This window comes from Phyllobates terribilis, unplaced genomic scaffold, assembly GCF_046119375.1.
Source record: "Phyllobates terribilis strain yellow unplaced genomic scaffold, ASM4611937v1 Scaffold_3__8_contigs__length_932513732, whole genome shotgun sequence".
Lineage (NCBI taxonomy): Eukaryota > Metazoa > Chordata > Amphibia > Anura > Dendrobatidae > Phyllobates > Phyllobates terribilis.
Window position 1 is genome coordinate 486,027,610 of NW_027362763.1, and position 25,644 is coordinate 486,053,253.

Below are 25,644 nucleotides of genomic sequence, written 5' to 3' on the forward strand. Positions count from 1 at the left end.
CACAGTTCACACAGTCCATCTTAGTCCGCCACCGGCATGTTTACACACTTAACATCCGGGAGTCTCTCAAGTAGCAGACAGGCTCAAGTGGCCCAAGTAACAGCCTTCAGCAAGGTAATAAAATAGCAATGTCCATATTAATGTCCATATAACACAGGGTATTACCTTTGCCGGGTTTAGCTGTCTCAGTCCATTACTCCGCCACCAGTGTGGCTTTGCGGCTTCCCAGGTAGGGGTCTCCAGCCATCGTTCCCTCAAAGGCCACTGACATCCACACAGGATCCAGGCTCTGCCTTTCAGGACTCTTACTCAAGCTTCTGCCTTCCAAGGCCACTAGCATCCACACAGGATCCAGGCTCTGCCTTTCAGGCACCAGGCTTCACTCGGCCTCACTAGGCCTCACACGGTCGGTGTCCCACACACACGGGAACAGGCCTTACGCCTCTCTCACAGAACACACCTGTCTCCCATCAAACAGGGTTTATATATGCATCCCGTGCACACACACACACACATACTGATAGGACCTTGCTGATGTCACAGTCATGTGACCAGTCACCTGAGGGGGAAGGTACATGGTCAGGTAAAGCACATCCTGGACCATTACCGTAATGCCAGCAAGTCGCTGCATTACAATATATATACACACAGTCATACACACTGACATACACACAAGACACATTAGAAATTAGACACATTAGAATCTGTCGACAAGCCTCACTTACCTGCCCCTTGTCCTGGGTTGGGTCCAGCTGTGCAGGGCTGCCGGCTTATCTGATGGCCATTGCAGGCCCTGGACCATCAGAGGGGCCCACTCACCGTAGGGGCCCACTCACCGTAGGGGCCCACTCCGCTTCCCCAGCATCTCCACAGGGAGGACACCGCGGCATTTCATCAGGGCCCCCGTCGGGGCCTCCATTCATCAAGGTCCCCCACGGGGTCTCCCTTTATCAAGGACCTCCATGGGGCCTCCCTTCAACAGGGCCCCTCACAGGGTCTCCCCTCAACAGGGACCCCCTCGGTGCCTCCCTTCAACAGTGACCCTCTTGGGGCCTCCCTTCAACAGGGCCCCCCCTCCATTGGGGCCCCCCTCCTGCACCCCCCCCCCGCTCCGCTGTTTGATTGCCGCCGCCCGCCGGCACTGTGGTCAGGCATGGCCGCGCGCAGTGCGCTGTATGGCTGTGTCTTGTAGTAATGTCGCAGCAGGGGCGACACAAGCACAATTGAAGGTGCAGTGTCGCCCCTGCCGTCATTACTACAAGACACAGCCGCACAGCGCATGGCCATGTCTGAACACAGTGGCGGTGGCGGCAATCAAACAGCGGAGCGGGGGTTGCAGAATGGGGGCGACTGCTATGGGGCCCCGCCAGCTCACGTGCCCCCTCCGGCCACGGCCCCATAGCAGTCGCGTGGTCTGCCGCCATTGGCGGTACGCCACTGCCTCACAGGCCACACTACTAAATTCACACATTTCGCGAATGCTTGCACTCGAAATGTTGCCTATTAGGCTCGTGGAGACGGAAGCTTTCCGTAACCTGATGGCAGCAGCTGTCCCTCGGTACTTTGTCCCCAGCCGCCACTATTTCTCCTAGTGTGCCGTCCCCACATTACACAAGCACGTGTCAAACAACATTAGCCGTACTCTCAACAATGAAGTTACTGAGAAAGTCCACCTAACCATGGACATGTGGACAAGTGCTTGTGGGCAGGGATGGTACATCTCGCTGACGGCACACTGGGTTAACATAGTGGAAGCCAGGACCCAGTCGGACCTTGAAACGGAACAAGTCCTCCCGACGCCGAGGATTGCGGACCCTGTGTTAATTAGGGTGGCCCCCACATTCTACAGCTTCTGCACCTAATCTTCTTCCGCTTAAGCCTCCATCTCTGAAATGACCACATCAGTCACAAGCTGGAAGCACTGCAGCACTGCCTCAGCCAAGCGGCAACAGGCTGTGCTGAAGCTAATATGCTTAGGTGACAAACCGCACAACACTGAAGAGTTGTGGACAGCTCTGAAAGAGCAGACAGATCTGAGGCTGACACTGCTGAACCTACAGCCAGGCATGGTCGTGTGTGACAATGGCGGGAACCGGGTGGCGGCTCTGAGGCAAGGTGAGCTCGCACACGTACCATGCCTGGCCCATGTGCTTAACTTTGTGGTTCAGCGGTTTTTCAAAATCTACCCAGATCTGTCGGATCTGCTTGTCAAAGTATGCCGCCTGTGTGCCCATTTTAGAAAGTCAGCTACAGCTTCTGCTGCTCTTGCCATGCTTCAGCAGCGTTTGCAGCTTCCAGCTCACCGACTGATCTGCGATGTCCCCACGCGTTGGAACTCTACATTGCAGATGTTGGGAAGGATTTGTAAGTTGTTGACTACCAGCATCAACAAGGCCGTCGGTATTCAGGTCAGACTCCACACATAAAACCTCAGGAGTGGACATGGATGTCAGACATATGTACTATCCTCCAAAACTTTGACGACTCCACCAAGATGGTGAGCGGCGATGACGCCATAATTAATGTCACCATCCCACTTCTCTGTCTTCTGTAACGCTCTCTGCTCTCAATTAAAGAGCATGCATTGCAGTCAGAGCACGATGAGATGGATCAAGGAACCATACAGGGTGATTAGACACAGCCCAGCCTCATCTCATCCCAACGTGGATTGGGTGACAATGAGGAAGAGGAGGAGGAGGAGGAAGAAAAGGAGCTACTTTCCTGTGCTATAGATGGTACTACCTGCACTACTGTCATACTGTCTTTTCAGCGTGGATGCCCTGAGGACAGGGAGGAGGACGAAGAGGAGGAGGATGAGGAGGAGAGCATAGTTAGTTGTCCTCTTGGTGAGGACACGGAAGTCTTGCCTCTTTGCAGTCTGGCACACATGACTGAGTTTATGTTATGCTGCCTTTCCTGTGACCTTCACGTTGTCCAAATTTTGGGTGACAGTCATTACTTGTTGGTGACGCTTCTAGACCCACACTACAGGGAGAACTTTATGTTTCTTATTCCTTTGCAGGACAGGCCTAATAAAATGGGGCAATAAGAGAAGGCCTTTGTTGTTGAATTAGTGAAAAAATTCCCATTTGAAAATGTTGGCGGCAGAGGTAACAGTTCGTTGGACAACCAAGCAGTACAGGCGACAGAGCCACAAATGCAGGCCAGCAGGGGAACACTGTCAAAGTTCTTGGACAGTTTTCTCAGACCCTCCCATCGCACATGTCCTGAGGCGCGGAGTACTCTCACAAGGAGTGCAAAGTTTCGGAAGATGATGAGGGAGTACCTTGCCGACCGTACCAACATCCTCCGTGATTCCTCTGTGCCTTATAATTATTGGGTATCCAAGCTGGAAACGTGGCTTGAACTAGCTCTCTATGCCTTGGAGGTCCTGGCCTACCCTGGCGCTAGCGTTTTGTCAGAGCGGGTTTTTAGTGCCACCGGTGGAATTATAACCGCCTGTCAACTGAAAATGCTGACAAGCTGACTCCTATAAAATTGAACTAGGGCTGGATTGGGCCATACTTGTCAACACCACCGAATGATAGCAGCATAACATAAACTCAAATACAGTGTATTTTTTGGGGAGGTCTAACTCTATTCCCATGCACCTCTGTCTTCACACCCAGACATGGGTAACGCTTCCTGATTTTGTCTATTTGCTCTTGTCCTCCTCCTTCTCCTCATCCTCCACCACCATATCACCACCCTATGTACCCTATCAACATATCTACGTCTCTTGCAAGGGACATTGGAGTTCCTCCAAATTTTTGGCAGCCGTTGCTTCACTGCATAGGCAAACACTATGGGAAACCCACTTCCTAATAATGGGAACATTGTTTTCAGGAGGCCCTCCGACCTCTACACCTCTTGCAAATGTCATTGGAGTGCCTTCAAATTTTTGACAGCCATTGCAGTCACTGCATAGGCAAACAGTATGGGAGATCTTCTCCTTTCTAATGGGAATATGTTGTTACTGTGGCCCTGCTCTATGTGTCTTTAAATTGTTAGTGGGGTTTTTACTAAATTTTGGCAGCCGTTGGACTCACTGCATACCCTATAACTGTATAGCAGACCCTCTCCTTTCTAATGGGAACATGTCATACTTGTTACTGTTGCCCAGCTCTATGTGTCTTTAAATTGTTAGTGGGGTTTTTCCCAAATATTTGCAGCCCTTGCAGCCACAACATGGGTATTACCACTATTGAAGACCCGCTCCTTTATAATGGAAATATTTTTTTTACGGAGACCCTCCTCTATGTCTCTTCAAAGGGGTATTGGATTGCATCCAATTTTTTGGCAGCCCTTGCAGTCACTGCATACTGCAATAACAGTAAAGGAGACCCACTCGTTAATAATGGGAAAAACAAAGCACAGCTGGCTGATGGCTCTCTAACAATAGTGAGGGCCGACTGCTGTCCCTTTAAGAATAGTAAGGGCCGCCTGATGACCCTATAAAAATGTGACTTTCAGAATCCCTCCAATATAAATGAAACAGGATGTGTCTCATGATGTGTCACACACCACATGGCCAGATAAGGTTGTAAAATGTTAAGATAACATTTCCTAGTGAATGCATTTGTCTTAAAAAATAACATAAAACAAATAAAAAATAAATCAAATAAAAACACAGTAGAATATTTGTTTAGTATAAAAACCAGACTCGCCAATGTAATCTCAATGTAATCACATTGTTCAGTTCCTACACCACCTCCTCCAGTTCGGCCTCCATCTCTGAAATGACCACATCAGTCACAAGCTGAAAGCACTGCAGCACTGCCTTGGCCAAGCGGCAACAGGCTGTGCTGAAGATAACATGCTTAATGCTTAGGTGACAAACTGTCCACCTATTGAAAGCTGTAACACAGCAGCCTGATCTGTGGCTCTCACCGCTGAACATACAGCCAGGCATGGTCGTGTGTGACAATGGGCAGAACCTGGCGACGGAGAAATGACAGCCGGAGTAGATACGGTTTTCCTCTATGCCAGTCCTTTCGCCAAGCTAAAGAATATGGTTGTGGTGAAATACAACTCCCACTGAGAAGCTGTTTCAGATTGAAAAACATTGTGCCCACCAGAGGATTTGATTCTGAGGGCTCACCTTTCTCCCCCGCTCAAGAGCCCCATAGCTGTTGCAACATTTGCGCTAACATGAACTCTCCTGATGGAGAAGCCAGGGCCCTCCCAAGGATTCTCTGGAAACCCACGCAAACACAGGGAGAACATTCAAAATCCTTGCATATGTTGTCCTTGCTGGGATTTGAACCCAGGATACTAGCACTGCAAGGCTTCAGTGCTAACCACTGAGCCAATGTGCTGCCATTCACCCTCTGATATCTATCAGGCTGGAGAAACTTGCACCTACTTCCAGCTCCTTTGTGAGAAACTAATGTATTTGGGCAGCCACTCAGTCTACCAAATAGAATTCCTGAGAAGGAAATTGTGGATGGCTTCGCAATTGGTACTGGGGGCAGTGCTAATATCATGGTGTCATACCATAGTTCACTGTAAATATTCCAGGCTGGTAGGAGGCATTCAGATTCCCACAGAAAAGTACCAGCAGTAATGTTCTGGGACCCGTGCTGTTGGAAGGCGGAGACGATACCGGGAGAAATAGTGGCGGCTGGGGACCGAGTATGGACACCCGGTCGCCGCCATGAGGTTGTGAAAAGCTTCCGCCTCCACGAGCCTAAAAGACCACATTTCAAGTGTAAGCAGCTGTCAAAAATTTGGCAGTATAGTATTGCAGCCTGTGCTGGCTGACTGCATAATTGCGCTTGCATTCCAAGTAACAGAAAACTAAGCAAATGGTTGCCTCTATCATCATCATGGCCTCACATGGGCACTATGAACTCTCCCAAAGGTGAACATAGCCCAAGGTGTGGAGGAGTATTTTTGTTTTCGTTTATTTATTTTGCCTTATTTGCAAGTCATTACCCTGGAAAGGATGTTCTTTAACATTTTTTCCCAGGAAAATCCATTTTGGTTTTGGTTTTGCATGTTTTATTGTAAGTCTGTAAAAGTGGCGTAATACCTCTGACAACATTATTGACAACAGTGGTCTGGGACAAAAATTCCCTGGTCCGAAATGCTTCGAGTCGTCTTCCCCATGCTGATCCCATGTCATTTGAGCACTGTTCCCATCGATTTGGGCAATTTTTAGGCCCTCTGCAGACCGCCGCGTGGAGCTGCTGGAAAAATGCTTGAGTTTCCCATAGACTTACATTGGGTTCATTACTCGGTCCGAGCACTTGCTTATCACTAATCATTAGTAATTTTGGGAAAGGGCAGTTTCGGTGGAATGGTAGGGACGGAAGCCAGATTGTTGGTTGTCGAAGAGAGAGTTAGATGAGAAATGGGAGGAAAGTTTAGCGTGAACATGTTGCTCAAGGAGTTTGGAGGCGAATGAGAGCAGCGATATCGGGCGATAGCTGGACAAAGCAGTTGGGTCGAGGGATGGCTTTTTGAGGATAGGAGTGATTACTGCACTACCGCTGCATGAGAAAATTCTCACGTAGCGGTGCGGTAAGTGAGGCTACCGGTTCTCTTCAGCTGATCATCAGCTGTTGAACTCATGTGACCTCTCTCCCAGCAGCTCAGCGCTATACACTGCAGTTAGCGATCACGCTGCTGTCAGTGTATAGAGTGCTGCCAGGTGATCCGATCGCCGTAGGACACTCGAGATTACAGTGGATAGGTGAGTATAATGTGTTTTTTATTTTAATATCTATTTATTTTAACTTTTCTTTTTTTTAGCACAGGCGTCAGCTAATGAAACTACTTCTCCCATCAGCTGTTTACAGTGACAGCAGGCATCGGCTGATGGGGGTAGTAGTCTCATCAGCTGACGCCTGTGACCAGCGGTAAGCTTTTTACTGCGGGTCACAATAACAGCTGCAGGATCACACTGACATCTGACAGCGTGATCCTGTAGAGCTCTGACTCACGGTAACGATGTAACCGCCGATCTGAGCCCCTGTTTCCCACTCTGTCATGCAGGTGACAGCATGGGAAATCAGGGATGTTCGGGTTTGGGCTCGGCTGACTTTTGCCAATTTTGAGCAAAATGCTCAGGAATCCGAACAAGAATCCAAATGTGCAATGTTCATACCGAATTTGAACTTACCGAACGTTTTCCAAACATGTTCGGTCATCTCTAGTGAGCATACCACATCTTTCTCAATCGCTCATAACATCTCCACTTGCACCTCACTCACAGTCCAGCAGTTTGTCGTGTTCACCCTACTCCACTCTCTCTCACCACACCAACCAGCCCTTGGTCCTGCAGTTGTGGTCAAGTAAAAGATTGTTTCCTCCTACACATGCCAAAGCTAAGCGGTTAAACTTCACCATCTCCAATCTGTTGGCCACGGAAATGCTGCCTTTCTGCCTGGTGGATACAGACGGTTTCTGAAAGCTGATGGCCGTCGCAGTCCCCCAGTATCAGTTGCTCATTCGCCAGTACTTCTCTAAGAAAGCTGTGCCTGCACCACACCAGCATGTCCCAGACAACATTACCCTTTCCTTGAAAAAATCTATGTCTGACAGTGCATTTCACCACTGACACCTGGACAAGCAAGCATGGCCAGGGGCATTACATCTCGCTGACTGGGCACTGGGTGACTCAGGTGGCTGTGGGGTCAGGTGGAAAAGGGGCTGCTTCACAAGTCTTGGAATCCCCAAGGCTTGTGGGACAAATCTCTGTATCTAACACTTCCTCCACTGCTTATGACTCCTCCCTCTCCTCTAGGGCCTCCACCTGCACCCTCAATCTGTACCTTAATGAGACACGCGTTCCAACAGTGCCGAGAGAATCCCTCCCACCTTCGTACTGCGGAGCCAGAGCTCACCGCAATCCAGCAGTGTTAAAATTAATATGCCTTGGAGATCGCAGTCACAAAGTTCAAGAGTTGTGGACAGCTATCCAGGCTGAATTGGAGCAATGGCTGTCTCCACTGAGACAGGGAAGGACATGTGCGATAATGGTGCAAACCTGGTGACTGTCCTACGCCGGGGCAACCTCACACACGTGCCTTGCATGGCTCACATCCTTTACCTGATGGTACAACAATTTCTCCGCCACTATCCCTGTCTGGATGCGCTGCTGCAGAAATCACGGTCGCTGTGTGCTCACTTTCGTTATTCGCACCACGCAGGTAATTGACTTCCATCGCTACAGAGATCTTTCTACCTTTTGATATGCAATGTGCCAACAAGGTGGATTTCCATTCCGCACACATTGCAGTGACTGTGGCAGCAGCGATCAGCCCTGGTGCAGTATCTAATTTTGCATAGCCTGGGTCAAAGCAGTAGGGATGTGGTTCAAATCACACTTGCAGAATGGGCACAGATGAAGGATCTCTGCACCCTTCTGCACAGTTTTGAAATGGCTACTATGAATGTTAGCACTTACGATGCCGTCATAAGCATCACTATTCCGGTCATCTACATGCTGGAGCACACTTTGAATAGTCTGCGGGAGGAGGTGGTGATCCCAGAGGAAAAAGAGGAAGCAGATGAGGATTCAGAAGAGATAACAATATCTCTAAGTTCCGGACTGTCGTCACACAGGCGGATGCCAATGGATGATGGATTACAGCCATCGATGGGGTCTCATGGTAACAGACAAACTCTTAGTGAAAGTGCCGGAGCCAAGGAATAAATGGAGGAAGACAAGGAGGAAGAGGTTATGGGCGCGCAATGGCCAGGAGATGAAGAGGATAATGATCTCTTCTCTGTTGTCCGTGGTTGGCGGAGTGGACGGAGGAAGCAAGCTTAAGTGATACCCCGCCACCAACACACCATGGACTTGGACCTTATGGAAGCACCCGACATATGAGCGCCTTCTTGCTGCACCATATCCAACATGATGCCCATATAGTTAAGATTAGAAATAGTGCTGACTACTGGGTTGCCACTCTCTTTGATCCACAGTACAAGAGGAAATTTTGCCAGATGCTTTGCCCCCTGGAAAGGAATGCGCGCATGCTGGAGTACACAGTGTGAATCGCAGTTCTAGACTTCCAACCCCGTGAACGTCGAGTTGTCAATGCAAAAACATTAGCAGCAGCAGCAGTGTAAGTGGCAGAAGTAATTTCTGTGAGTCGTTTCACACATTTTTTAGACCAGCTTGTGCACACCACAACAGAGTACAAGTCTGACACATAGTGAAGGCTAGAGAGGATGGTGCAGGAGTATCTCAAGCTCAATATCAATGGCATCGAATGAGTTTGGACCCTTTTGCATTTTGGTCTTCAAAAATAGAAGAGTGGCCTGAGCTCGCCTGTCATGCCTTGGAGGTTTTGTTATGCCCGGCAGTCAGCGTTCTCTCAGAACGCGCCTTTAGCGCTGCTGGTGGTGTTCTGATGGATAAGCTCATCCGACTGTCCCCTGCAAGTGTAGACCGCCTAACTTTCATCAAGATGAACAAGTCATGGATATCGCCAATGACTTTTGCACCCCAGTTGAAGACTGGGCAGACTAGGCGATGGTGTAATTTTTAGTGTGCTGCATCGATCTTGCGTTATTGCAGTCTGTGACACCTTTGTCATGGCTTCTGTTCTGGCTGTTGCTACTGCTGCTGATGTTACTAATAGTTTTTTGAATTGTGGAGATTCCAAGTTCGGTCTCCATCTGGTGGGTTGCCTGTAGTGGAAGAGGTGTCAGAGCCCCATTATACTATTTCTACTCTGAGGAAATTAATGTCACTTTAGTGGTGTGTGGCAATAATTTTTTGAAATGTGAAGATTCCAAATTGGGTCTCCATCTGTTGAGTTGCCTGTAGTGGAAGGGGTGTCAGAGCCCCATTATATTATTTCTACTCTGGGGAAATTTCTGCCACTTTGGTCGCGTCTGCCCCTAATTTTTGGAATTGTTTGGACTCCAAGTTGAGTCTCCTTCATGTGCGTTGCCTGTAGAAGTAGGACTCCCAGACCAGCAGGCCTGCATTTCCTTTCAGTCAACTATCTGTGTTACTATCCTTGAATTTTTTGAAAAATAATAGTCTACGAAACTGATATTTGTGCCACCTAGAAGGAGCGGTCTCGCTCAATACAAATGTATGGAGAGCAAGGCTGCGCCCTCCGTTACCGGGTCTCATACCGGTGAATCCCCACAGCTCATAATGCCTGCTCTGGGGGGATTCATGAATCTGCAGTCACACAGAGTGACTGCAGACTTATCACTTTTGACCGGTCAACCCCTTTAACCTGCTTTGAGTGAAATTTCGGTGGTTTGAAATGAAATAAAAAAGCATTGCCTGATACTGGTGACCCAATTTTTTTATTCCAAAAATTGACTATTGTCATCCATACAGTTTATCGTACTTTGTGTGAAATTACAGTGGTTTGAAATGTAAAAAAAAGCTTGGAATGCTACAGTTGACCACATTTTTTGTTCCAAAAATTGACTATTGTCATCCATACAGTTTAACCTGCTTTGTGTGAAATTACGGTGGTTTGAAATTAAAAAAAAACGCTTGGCCTGCCACAGGTGACCACATTTTTTTTATTTAAAAAATGTATTTTCAATTAATCAATGAAACTTGGTTTTCAGAGACCTAACAATTAGAAAATGCATAAGGAGTGCGATAAGGGACGTGAAAGTGGAAATGCTGATGATGGTGCATGCAGATGACAAGGTCAAAGGGTAGGAGGGACTACGCCTGTTGCTGGAGCACAAGCAACATGCCCATCCACGACACATAGGTTCTGTCCCACTTTGCAGGGAGGTACGGGACACCACTTCTAAAGCCACACCAGTGCGAAAAGGTGGTTGGTTGAATAGCAGATAATGCTTCCATCATGCTTGCCACCACCATTCAGTCTTCCACACAGTCCAGTTTCACCAGCCCACAGTCTGGATCACTTAATCCTCACCCTGATCCTCCTTCCTCCCACCATGTCAAGTCCCAGGAGATCAGTGATCCCACACTAGGACACTCCAAGGAGCTTTTTTACATCATCATTTCTTGATTGTGGCCTCTCGCCATTCACTCATTTCTGGTCTATATAGTTCTACAGAGCAAGGGCTCTATTTTAATCCATGAATCTATAAGGTCACTATGGCAGTATATTATTTATGCCTTAAAGCAAATACTGTTTCTATAAAACTAAAAAATGTTCCTATACTAAATTAAGCCCTATTTAAGTATGCACAACCCTCTGTCAAGTTTCTCTCAGGTATACTACAAAAACGCAATAAGGAAACTGATGGCAGAATCAATCCCACGGGTTCATCTCCAGCATTTCCTCTCCATGTGGGAATGTTGGATTATCGCACAAAGTATTAAAGTTTGTTATCTTGATATTTTTTGGTTCAGTCATAAAATAACTGACCAGGCAAATATATCTTTACCCAGTCTAAAATATTAAGTATTAACTACTCTAAGATATAATTGTGTTATGACTCGGTTTGGGGATTTGATCTGGTGACCTCTTGTTGTGTGATTGGTTCTCCTGTCTGCTGATTTATTGCCCTTTTCTTCCCTGTCCTTATGCTGATGGTTCATATTGCCTTTATTTTTCTTTCTGGGTTTGCTCCTCTTCATGTCTTTCCCATTGTGACATTTTGATTGCCCTATTACATTCTGGGTTTGGCTATATATATTCTTCCTTCACTACACTTCATTGCTGGCTATACCTCTAAGTGAATTAGTGTTAAGTAGTTCCAGCCCTTCACCAAAGGGATTTTCCCTGCTAGGCAAACACTGTTTGTATTTCTGCTGTATGTTTATTTGTATGCCTTCTCAGCACCTTTCCTTTCTTCTCAGTTAGGTTGGTGGGAGATTATTCTTGTTTAATTTATTACTCTCCTTACTTCTCCTTTTTTCCCCTTTGTGCATATTGACGCGCCCCCTGGGCCATATTCTTTAGGGGAATACCCGGAGCCGGATCAGATGGGAGTTGTAGTCTTCCGAGTGGCTGTGACCCAGTCCGTGCCCAGGGTGTCAAACTCAGTTGTATGTGGCAGTCCTACAGATGTTATTAAGTTCTTAATGTCGACTACGCCACCCGTTGTATTGCGGTCACTATGGCCGCCGCTGCAGCAGGGTCCGCTGAGGCTGATGGTGTTGGTGCAGCTTTTGATGGTATAACCCCCAACGGGTGGGGTATAGCCTCAGGGGGTCAGGTGCAGAGGATGGGGGTTGTGGTGGTGCAGCGTAGATGTAAAATGAAGACCGAATCGGGTTGTGCAGTTTAGGGTATTTACTCACTGCTGATGTTCCGGTCACTCCAGCTTCAAGTGACCACCCGAGCCGTGCTGCGTCCACCAGGTCCTGGATCCAGCCAACCCCCAAGCAAGTCCGGAGCGTGACCCTGAGCTCTCCTTCTGTCCTTTCCTCTGGCCGTCCCCACTAGTGATCCACCTAGGTCCAGCTCCCTCGGGCCTTCTGTTGGGAGACCCTTGGCCTTGGGTTCCCTGACCCTCCACGTGGTCTGCCTTCGGGGTGGATGTGGTGGGTGGCCGTGGCAGACGCTGCCCACGGCCTCCGGTCTCTGGCTAGGGTTTGCTTTTGCCCCCACCAGTTTGGGCTCCGGTACCCTACTGCCGACTCTTCACCCGGGGATAGAATTTGGGTTCTTAGAGTCTCTTCTTTTTACCCCCTCTGGGTCTCTCTTTCTTCTCCTCTCTCACTCTGGCTCAGGCCGCTCTGCTCCTCTGCTCTCTTTCACTCCTCTGCAAAGGCTGATTTACTCCACTCTGACAGACTGACTGACCCTGCTCTTTGATGGTGCCCACCTTAAATACTCCCTCTATGTGTGAGCTCAGGTGACCAGCACCCAATGAGCTCCTATCTTTACCCAGGCTGCTCCCCCTATCTGCCCCTACACTACTTGGGATGTACCACCCCCCTCCCACTCCAGCCAGGAACAGACTCGGTCGTACCTGCACATTTCTAAGTGGGAGTACCGTTGGTCTGTTCCCCGGAAATGGGATGTGTGTAGTGCATGCAGCCTACCGAGCTCAGTTCCACACTCCATCCTTACCCGGGAGTGGAATATCACACCTCTGGGTTGAGGTGCAATACCCCTGTAGCAGCCGAATCCTCAGGGTGCTACACATATGTTTTAAGTTTCCACATTCTGGGTCCTCATATCCCTCTGCACACTTTCCCTCTCCTGGTTAGCTGTGCAAAGTGGCTTCCCCGCTGGTTCCTCAGGAGATATGAGAAACCCTTCCCTTTTAGGGAGCCAGGTCCTAAGTGGTGTTTTTAGTTGTGCAGCTAGGGATTGTCTAGTCTGTACCAGGCCAGTAGGGTGTGGGTGCTTCTTCTCTGAGTTGTATGCTTAATTATTCCCGTTACACGTATAACTTTGATTATATAATTCATTCAGCCACATTAAATTAAGTCAATCAGTTTGTATATACTGTAGATACAAATTACATAGAAAGTTGAGCAACTTTGTAAAAACGTTATATTATTTATCTTGCCCTGGTCTTGGGTTACAACCTGTATTTCAACTTGTCGACTTCTTGTTGACAGACACACCGCTTAGGTTAGTTCCTCTAATGCAATAAGACAGTTAGTGTTACTACATTTTGTTTCTGCATGGAGCCTTGCATAAACAACACTTCAAAGAATGCAGGCATTTTTCAGAGATTGTCTCAACAGAACGACTAACGATTTCAGCTCTGAAGCAAACAGACTTGCGAATGCAGTTCCATTCTGCAATACAGGTTGGCACTCAATATCAGAACCATTATTAATTAAATGTAAAACAAATTATATGTAGATTGAATCTATAGTTCGGCTTCATATTTTGTTCAAAGATTATCATGCACTTGTCCTTGAATTTTTTATTGACCTTGGTAGCCTTAAATGTCGAGTCTTCTGGTTCAGTGAGTTATGTGATTTATGTCAGCCTGATGTTGGATGAAATCAGTGTCATAGATATGCCTAGCTGTTTAATATCAGTAATAACTGTTGAAGAGCTCCACACACATGCTTTTATATATAGAACACTATACATATATGCTGGCCTATAACAGACACCAATTGATATCTCGTGCTGATGTTTTTACTAACCCTTGTCCTCTTAATGCTATTTCTGACTTTGTAACTGTGACAGCATTTCATCACATCATTACATGGTAACGGTAATGTCAATAAATACTGACCTCATGGACTATAATAGATATGAATTTGGCTTGTGACAGTTCTTGTTCCTTTTAGGTTTTGTAAATATGATGATTATTTTCGGATCTTTGTATGTGGTCTTCTTTGTCAGCTGTTGAAGATCTGCATGGAGGAGGAATGTGAAAAGTTTATTACACATGAACGACAATATAAGCTAAGCACTGTTTTCCTAGTAATAAATTTAAATACATTAAACCTGCTAATATGACAGGAAAGATTTGGTGGTAGAACAACATAGTCATAGCGGCTGCTTTAGTAAACACCTGTTCTCTCCACAGTGCGCCAATTTTAAGTCTTATAAACACACATCACTTTGGTCATACTTTTTTGCCTTGCTGTTTTAAAAAATATGCTGCCATTGCCCAAAGAATTCAGTTATGTAGGGATAAATAAAGGCAAAAAAATCTGCAACAAAGAACATATGATTAGAATGCATTCCTGAATATATGCTGTATATAGTAGTGGGTCAGAACCAAAATGCAAACAAAATAATGCATTAAGGTGTTGTGAAATATCAATATTTCATTAATTTTCCATAAGGGGAATGTCTCTAATAAATGTCTATATCTCATTGAGCAAAAGACATAAGTATGAGAAATGTATGGCTTGTAAACCATAAGGTTACACATATACAGTGCGTGTGCCTTGAGAGAGATATTTATAATGTTTATTGCTGATTGGCCACAAAAAGTAAATATGTCCGGTGCATGTGCTTATGAGCAACATTAGACCTGGTGTTGCCATATTGAAAAACTGTTTTGGGACATTTTTGAGAAATGGCTGTACCACTGGTTCCACCATCAAATCAATGTAGAGCTAAGCTGTTAGTGTACCTCGACTTAAGAATAGAGGGGCCTGGCTACTGTACTACTGTATATCATACCACTCTACACCATAATCTAAGGAGTAGGATCAGTGTGACATTCCCTTGTGAAGGCCTCTTCATGGCATTGCCATTGTGGTCTCCAGACCGATGTCCAGCTATAATTACATTCAAGACAAAAACTCCCAGTCTCCATCTGAAGACTACAAACTGGGTAACATCCTGAACAGCCACATTGGTCCTGCTCCTGGAATTATAGGGTAGAGTTGCATAATTTACAGTAGCCAGATTTCTCTTTTCTCCATTCTAGGTTCACTAAAAACTTGGCATTACATTGATTTAGTCGTGGAACCACTGGTACAGCCATTTCTCCAAAGTATCTCAGGAGCTATTTTTCAACTGGGCAATGCCTGGTCGCATGTTGCTTGAGCTGCTGTAAACAACCTACATCATCTAAACATGCTATCTTGGCCTGCAGCATATTTGGACTTTGTCCATCTTGCACACATGGTACTTCATTGGTTGACAATGGGAAAGGGACTTTCCAGCAGTGGATCTTAATCATTTGCATGCCAAAGAAGCTAGGCATCTCATCTATACAGTTTCTCATGGGCAGATGTCTGAACAGTCGGGCCTGCTCCAATCTGTATTTAGGTCGGCTGACACAAGGTGAGGTTTTTAATGTTAGAGATAGGACCATCCCAATTGTGTACAACTTGTCGTGGTGGGATGGCTCTTATGCTTTTTTGATCAAAATAGTGTTAATAAAGTACCCTATGCTATCTAAATGTATTATATATTTATTTATTAACTAATTACAGGGTATATGCTCATTTTGTTTTTATTTTAGGTTTTGTCTATATAAACACTATTTATTCCCATATGCTAATTAGAGTGTTTGGTATGGTTTTGGCATGGCCAAGTGACTTCAGTGCAGTGTTCCATCCCTGAGTTTGGATATATCCGTCTTCCTCTCTGGTGATTTAATCCCTTCACCTCTGGGCCATTTTCCGTTTTTGCACTTTTGTTTTTTGCTCTCCTTCTTCCCAGAGCCATAACTTTTTTATTTTTCTGTAAATATGGCCATATGAGAGCTTATTTTTTGCAGGGCAAGTTGTACTTTTGAACGACACCATTGGTTTTACCATATCATGTACTGGAAAACAGGGAAAAAATTCCAAGTGCGGTGAAATTGTAAAAAAAGTGCAATTTCACAGTAGGCTTTGTTTTTTTTTTTCTACCATGTTCACAAAATGCTAAAACTGACCTGTCATTATGATTCTCCAGGTCATTATGATTTTGTACACACCAAACATGTACAGTGGGGAAAAAAAGTATTCAGTCAGCCACCAATTGTGCAAGTTCTCCCACTTAAAAAGATGAGAGAGGCCTGTAATTGACATCATAGGTAGACCTCAACTATGAGAGATAAAATGAGAAAACAAATCCTGAAATCACATTGTCTAATTTGGAAAGAATTTTTTTTCAAATTTTGGTGGAAAATAAGTATTTGGTCAGTTACAAACAAGCAAGATTTCTGGCTCTAACAGACCTGTAACTTCTTCTTTAAGAAGTTTCTCTATCTTCCACTCATTACCTGTAGTACTGGCACCTCTTTGAACTTCTTATCAGTATAAAAGACACCTGTCCGCAACCTAAAACAGTCACACTCCAAACTCCACTATGGTGAAGACCAAAGAGCTATCGAAGGACACCAGAAACAAAATTGTAGCCCTGCACCAGGCTGGGAAGACTGAATCTGCAATAGGCAAGCAGCTTGGTGTGAAGATATCAACTGTGGGAGCACTAATTAGAAAATGGAAGACTTAAAAGACAACTGATAATCTCCATCGATCTAGGGCTCCAGACAAGATCTCACCCCGTGGGGTCAAAATGGTCTCAAAACGGTGAGCAAAAATCCCAGAACCACACGGGGGGACCTAGTGAATGACCTGCAAAGAGCTGGGACCAACGTTACACAGGCTACACAGGTAACACACTACACCGCCAGGGATCCTGCAGTGCCAGACATGTCCCCCTGCTTAAGCCATTACATGTCTGGGCCCATCTGAAGTTTGCTAGAGAGCATTTGGATGATCCTGAAGAGTATTGGGAGAATGTCATATGGTCAGATTAAACCAAAGTAGAACTGTTTGGTAGAAACACAACTCGTCGTGTTTGGAGGAGAAAGAATGCTGAGTTGCATCCAAAGAACACCATACCTACTGTGAAGCATGGGGGTGGCAACATCATGCTTTGGGGCTGTTTCTCTGCCAAGGGACCAGGACGACTGATCCGTGTACATGAAAGAATGAATGGTACTATGTATCGAGAGATTTTGAGTGCAAACCTCCTTCCATCAGCAAGGGCATTGAAGATGAAACGTGGCTGGGTCTTTCAGAATGACAATGATCTCAAGCACACCGCCAGGGAAACAAAGGAGTGGCTTTGTAAGAAGCATTTCAAGGTCCTGGAGTGGCCTATCCAGTCTCCAGATCTAAACCCTATAGAAAACCTTTGGAGCGAGTTGAAAGTCCGTGTTGGCCAGCGACAGCCCCAAAACATCACTGCTCTAGAGGAGATCTGCATGGAGGAATGGGCCAACATACCAGCAACAGTGTGTGCCAACCTTGTGAAGACTTACAGAAATCGTTTGACCTCTGTCATTGCCAACAAAGGATATATAACAAAGTATTGAGATGAACTTTTGTAATTGACCAAATACTTATTTCTTTCCAAACCAGACAATGTGATTTTCTGGATTTGTTTTCTCATTTTGTCTCTTATAGTTGAGGTCTACCTATGATGTCAATTACAGGCCTCTCTCATCTTTTTTAAGTGGGAAAACTTGCACAATTGGTGGCTGACTAAATACTCCCCCCCCCCCACTGTATAGGTTCATTTTTACTTAAGTGGTGAAAAAAAAAAATCCAAACTTTGTTCCAAAAAAAAAAGTCCACATTTTCCGAGACCAGTAGCATTTTTCGGGATCTGGGGCCCGGTGAAGGCTTCTTTTTTTTTGCACTCCGAGCTGACATTTTTATTGATATGATCTTGCGGTAAATACGATGTTTTGATCGCCCGTTATTGCATTTTATTGCAATGTTGCAGCGACCAAAAAACTTAATTCTGGTGTTTTGATTTTTTTTCTTGTTACGCCGTTTACCAATCGGATTAATTATTTTTATTTATTGATAGATCGGGCGATTCTGAATGTGGTGATACCAAATATGTGCATATTTGATTTTTTTTTTTTTATTTTGAATAAAAGGGGGTGATTTAAACTTTTATATATTTTTTTAGATTTTTAAAAACATTTTTTTTTGCTTTACACATGCTTCAATAGTCTCCATAGGAGACTAGAAGCTGCGATCAGCAGATCGCCTGTGTGTAGCACAGGCGATCATCAGACCGCTGGGCAGCGCTTATAGCCTCCCATAAATGACAACTGCAGGGGTCTCCTGCAGACCCCGGGTTGTCATGTCAACCCATCGGCAACCCACGGTCATGTGACACAGGCACCGATGAGCGGGACTTATGACGTCCTTCCGCCGTGGCCATGTTAAATGCTGCTGTCAGAGATTGCAATTCCACCCACAGCTGTTAGGGACACATGACAGCTGATCAGATCAGCCGTCATGTTCACGGAAAGGTGCGGGCTCATCGCTGGAGCCCGCACCAAAGGGAGAGACATCTACGGCACATGTCGGAAAGGTGTTATAGCACTGGGTTGCCAAGAACCTGGGCTATCTGAGAAGAAAACTAGTGCATGTGATCGCTCATTGCCAGAGTTCCTGATCGAAGTGCATGTGTTCACAGCTCTGTCAATCTTCTGTGGCTTCTCTATTACATATCGAAGCTCAATAGCAAAGATCAGCTTGTAATAGTGGTTAACATATTTCACTCTTTCAGTTATAGAAATATATGTATGAAAACATACTGTATATGTATGGATATGTGTAAAATGTTTATTTGCCTTCTATATGCAATGCACTACACATACAATGCATATGCTATACTGTGTACATGTGGTATTGCTTTATTTAGTTATGGCACCTGGGTTGTTTTCATTTAACAGGAAGAAGGTGCTAATGTAATTCAGAGCTGAGGAAGAGCCTTAAGTGGACAAAGCTTCTGACCAGTCCACCTACAGAAGAACCAGTGGAGACCAGAGTGAGTTTGTTCTGTGGGAAAGTATATGTGGGCTGAAGACCAGAGCAGCTTGTCTACTGCAAGACAGGCGGTTAGCTGTAAGCAGGAGTGTGTAAAGCTGGATCTGTAAGGATTCTGCAAAATGACATGTCTTGCTTGTTTTTGCTAGAACCATAAGGTAAAAGTCATTATCTTGATTTTACCAAGCAAGGCTTGGAAAGTGCCACAAAGAGAAGACATTGAAATGACATGGAGAATTGTTGCTGATTGGAGCAGTGGACTGGAATAGTGATGAGCGAGCATGCTCGCTACTCGAGATTTACGAGCATGTGTGTTTTCCGAGTATCTTCGGCTTGCTCGAATGTTATGCTTGAGTCACTCTGTGTGCGTGATTTGTGACTGTTTGACAGCTGTAATACATGTGAAGAATGCCTTTTTGTTAGGCATTCCTCACATGTATTAAAGCTGTCAAACAGTCGCAAATTATGCAGACACAGTGGCTGAAACATAACATTCGAGCACGCCGCAAATACTCGGCGAGCACCCAAGCATGCTCGCCGAAAGGGTTAACAGAACACACTCTCTCATCACTAGACTGGAATAGTTTAGCACTGATAGCAGCTTGCAGAATTTTCTGTTGGCTGCCACTGATGAGGCAAGGCTGAGCACATTGTCATCTTTCAGAGAGGTCAGTTCCCTCTAATATCAACAATGGTGTGAGAGAAAGACTTATAGCTGCTAAATTTTCAAGTCTGTTCAAGTTGCATTCTTGAATGCTCAAGTAAAAGCACCACTTGCAGTTAAATGCAACCATTAAGCTTTTGTTCCCTACATGAGATCTGAAACCATCAAGCATGTTGTGCCACTGTTTTTCTGATTTATTTAACCATTGCAACTATAACGTTATTAACCATTTGTGACTGTTTCTTTACAAAGGAACTAAATATTAAAGTTTTCTTTTGTTGCAGTGGGGGGAGGGCAATTAGAACTTCTTCTATGGGGTCCAATGATTTTATGTACGCCCCTGAGATGATCTTTGGGGTCTAAATAATGGCATGCAATGTGATCACCTTATTTTCTGGGAAATCTTATAACAAAAGGGAACTGATCCAAATTAGCAATCTGTTGAAAATGAACCATCTAAACATGTGTATACATTGAAATTGCACATCAAGGGGAGCAGAACAGTGCTAAAAGTAAAGAAACTATTTCCAATACTCATCTTTTTATCTTTCCTGCCATACAGTAGTTTTCCATTCACACTTTTAAATCAAAAGCTCTTCAAAAAATGTACTTTCACAAATGGCCACTGCGGTAGTACGGTAAATGTATGTGAAGATTTATAAATAAAAGCTCCCACTTATGGTTTTCTTAAATGAAAGGTTAAAAATCTATACAGGGATGAAAGTTTCTAGTTATGGACCTTCTGGTAGATTTTCTTTGCAGAGTGCACTTTATCCAATATTTTCTGAGGTTCCTGAGTTATAAAGTGCTGCTCATATTGATTAAACCCAAAGCAAGTCATTTATGTATTTATTTTTATTTATTTTTTTTTAACAAAAGTATAAATAAATATCTAGCTCATAGACTGTTTTCATTGAGACGGAGAAAGTTTTGTAAGTATTAAGATCTGTTTAGTTTCTCCCGTGTACAATACAAGGTACCATTGTTTTTTTTTTTCTTTCCTTCTCTGAAAAAGAAATGAGATGTTCGGCAGTACCGTACAGACCTAACAATAAATTGATAGGTGAAATTATGGGGGTTTTTTTTTACTCTTTTTATTCAGCTGGTTGTTGACCTTCTATTAAAAGTTGCCTGGAAACTGCTGGGAGAAGGAAAAGAGGTTCTTCATCTTATCATGTCCATTGTATTATTCCTACCATTCAACCTTTTATTATATCCCAGTACCTTTCAGGACTCTTTTCACCCATCTATCTCTTAATACGTGTGTCGTTCTGGAAAAATGTAATGAACACAAACTGCTTCACTATACAAAACTAATTAGAATAGACATATAGCACAATATAAACATTGACTAATTGAAAATATAAAAATTAAGTGGTGCTGTAAGATAAGAAGACACAGAAATTGATCACTGATCAAAGTAAACGGTAAAAAAATATACCAAAATGTCATTTTATACAAATTCTTTCCCATTTACGCTTGTACATTACAGACTCATCTCTTTTTACAGAAAGAGATACGAATTTCCATTTGAAGTAATTCTATTATTAGCAAATCTCGTCTACTACAGTGAGCCCTACAATATTTAATATATAATATACAATGTTACAATAACTGTCGGCAAGTTCTGTCTGCTACATTGAGAATCTTAAATCCAAACGAAAGTTCCATAAACAAATATAGTGTCTCTAGTAATACTGAAAATCAAAGTTGCCACTCAAGAAAACCCCTATATCCAGGAGAACACTTAAAGAGTATCAAAAACAGTATATTTTATTACACAATCGCAAATATAACAAAACATATAATAATATTTAAAAATAGGTGCCTCTTGTGTGAGGAACAGAAAAAGAACAGACCAGTACATGCAGAAACTATGAAACCAAAGCATACTATGTAAGTATAGGTACTGTAAATCCTATTGAAGTACAACCATGCATATAGATAAAGATACTCCTATTTTTCTACATTATAATAAACAGTGCTATAAATAGGACAGAGCGCAATTTCATACAATAAGTACAAACCCCACCGAAGCACAATCTATCAGATGTCAAGGTAAGCACTGTTCAAGTGCAAATGCATGTAAACTATAGCCGAGTTCTTCTCTAGAAGCCAAGTGGCTATTGAAAATATCAGTGCAATAGAGAACTATATCATGGTATAAAACATTGTTTTACCTAAGATATGGAGCTTTTCTGGTGCAGAATGTAGCAGGATCTGTCATGCAATCCGTCTAACCTATACTTACCTAGTATGCTTTGGTTTCATAGTTTCTGCATGCACTGGTCTGTTCTTTTTCTGTATCTCACACAAGAGGCACCTGTTTTTAAATATTATTATGTGTTTTGTTACATTTGCAATTGTGTAATAAAATATACTGTTTTTGATACTCTCTAAGTGTTCACTTTGCCTACTTGGTCCCCTGGATATAGGGTTTTCTTGAGTGGCAACTTTGATTTTCAGTATTGCTAAAGTGAGAAGTACAATATTTAAAGAAAACTAGTTTTTCGCACATCACATTATTGCAAAATGTCCAGTTTAAAGACATCTCTGCATAAAATGCAGCACATCTAAAGCCACGAACTGGCAAAGAGATTTCAGCTCTGATGTTTGCAAAATGATTAATGCAGCTCTAAAGTGAAAATGGTTAGATCCAAAAATCAGTACAAGAAAAGAAATGTAATTCGTTGGCATAGTTTGTTTAGGTTCATTTTTATATGTAAATAGATCTTGTCTTTTTAAATGCACAATTCATTTTTATAATTTCATTATTGAATCCCTTTGAGGACTCGTGCAGACGAACATATTATTATTATTGCAGATGTCTGACTTTTTCCTTGGGCTGAGTTTGTCCAAGAAAAAAATTACAGCATGTCCGAGTTTGATCTGTTATTCGGATAGCACTTGGCCATGAGTGTCAGTGAGTGTGTGGGAAACATTGGACTACACTCGGATGACATGTGAGTGCAGTCCGATTTCCACGGACTAACAGAATGGGAAAGATGGGGAATTTTTTTTTCTCCATCTTCTCATCTGAGAAAATTGGAGTACACTGTGATCAGAGTGACATTTGCATAATCGGCCCAATTTTCTCGAATGAGAGAATCTACAGCCGTCTGACGTTAGCCTTACCATTAACACTCTGATAAACTCTTAGCTCTAATGAGAACATGAAATGCTTGAATATCATTTTTGTAAACCTAACCACATGGAGATACATAGCTGGAAAAAGAAAGTTAAAGAGTATCTTTTAGCAAAAATCAATCATTTTTTAATTAATATATTACACAAGCAAAAATAAACACATTTCTAAATGTAGTTCATTAATAATTGTTGGGTCCAGGCATTTTGTATACCATGCAAAGGGCGCAGGAATGTAAGGCAAAATGATGACTTTCTTTTGAAAATCGCTGACAGGCAGCCAGGGATGTACATAGGAATCACGTGGCCCCATAGCAGAAGCTCTAATTGGGCACCCCCCCCCCCCAAAAAAAAATTAAATAATTGTCGGGGTCACCAAAGATCAGATCTCACAACTTTCCATCCTTTACATAATAATTTTCCTCCTGCTGACGTCCTAGATCTCTCTTTCATTGCCCCATAAAGTGTGATACCAATAAAAGGGCCCCCCAAACACAGTATGAAACCCCCATGGTGAATTCCTCCACATGCACAGTATAATGACCCTACTGTACCCCACCTCAACTCCCAGGGTAAAGTATGCTGACCCCAACACAGTATGATCCCCCAACTGTGAGCCGCTAGAGAGGATGGTACATAATAAGGGACGGCGCTATACATAATAAAAGAGGAAACTATATATAAGAATGGCGCTATACATAATAAGTGAGTACACTGTATACTAAGGGACTGTGCTATACATAATAAGGCTACAATCCTGTATCTGTGTGCAGTGTCGGTGTGCTGCCCTGTTTTACTGATGCATTGAGCATGTCCTATTCTAATCCTTAAAATCGGATCAGAACAGGACATTCTCTGACCCTCTTAGATCTCATTCTCAGATACGTGATTTTCATGGATGTGTGAATGGATCTATAAAACTGTACGAGTCCGTGGACCATCCGATAAAAAGATCTGGCTGCACATGGACATTTCACGCAAATGTGAGAATGTGGCCTAAGGGATTTTACAGATAACATTATCACTCCAAGTCACACAGGGCAGATACAGAATAATATTTACATCCAGGCACTTACCGCTGACGTCTCAATGATCAGAGACGGTTTCTGCTGCTTCTTCTCCATCTGGTCAGACCTTCATGTCGACATCTCCCAGCCACGACTCGTCTTGTCACGATGATCTCCAGCCTAGAAAATAACAAGGTCACATATTGTACGCATACATGTGTGTCCCCCGCTCTGTGTCCTCGAATACAGATATGTAAAACCCCCCATTAATATACTATTAGCCACTTAGTAATCAAAATATAAAGTGATAAGCAGCACTGTGCCCCTCATTAACTGTAATCTGCACCGGCCAATAATATAAATTATTCAGTCTCTGTGACTCTCCCCAATTAACTGTAAGGCTATGTGCACACGGAAAACATACAAGGCTTCACAGTACAAGCAAAGTGAAACCCCCAAAATTGCTCTCTCTCCGAGTACCCCCATCATTGCTCTCTCCCAGCACCCTCGTCATTGCTCTCTCCCAGCACCCCCGTCATTGCTCTCTCCCACCACCTCCATCATTGCTCTCTCTCAGCACCCCCATCATTACTCTCTCCCAGCACCCCCGTCATTGCTCTGTCCCAGCACCCCCGTCATTGCTCTGTCCCAGCGCCCTCATCGTTGCTCTCTTCCAGCACCCCCATCATTGCTCTCTCCCAGCACCCCCATCATTGCTCTCTCTCAGCACCCGCATCATTGCTCTGTCCCACCACCCCCATCATTGCTCTCTCCCAGCCCCCATTATTGCTCTGTCCCAGCACCCCCATCATTGCTCTGTCCCAGCACCTCAATCATTGCTCTCTCCCACCCCCCATCATTGCTCTGTCCCAGCACCTCCATCATTGTTTCTCCCAGCACTCCCATCATTGTGCTCTCCCAGCACCCCCATCATTTCCTCTCAGCACCGCCATCATTACTCTGTCCCAGCACCTCCATCATTGCTCTCTCCCAGCCCCACATAATTGCTCTCTCCCAGTCTCCCACCATTGCTTTGTCCCAGCACCCCCATTATTGCTTGCTCCCAGCACTCCCATCATTGCTCTCTCCCAGCAACACATCATTGCTCTCCCCTTCCCCACCATCCCCATCATTGCTCTCCCCAGCCCTATCAGCCCCATTATTGCTCTTCCCAGCCCCATCAGCCCCATTATTGCTCTTCCCAGCCCCATCAATCCTCTCCCCAGCCCCATCAGCCCCATTATTGCGCTCCCCAGCCCCATCATCCCATAATTCCTCTCCCCAGCCCCATCAACTCCATTATTCCTCTCCCCAGCCCCATCAGCCCCATTATGGCTCACCCCAGCCCCACCATCCCATCATTGCTCTCCCCAGCCCCACCATCCCCATCATTGCTCTCCCCAGCCCCATCATTCCTCTCCCCAGCCCCATCATTGCTCTCTTTAGCCCCACCATCCCATTATTCCTCTTCCCAGCCCCATCAACCCCATCATTCCTTTCCCCAGCCCCATTATTGCTCTTCCCAGCCCCATTAGTCCCATTATTCCTATCCCAAGCCCCATTACTCCTCTCCCCAGCCCCATCAGCCTCATTATTGCTCTCCCCAGCCCCATCAACCCCATTATTGCTCTCCCCAGCCCCATCAACCCCATTATTCCTCTCCCCAGCCCCATCAGCCCTCTCCCGAGCCCCAA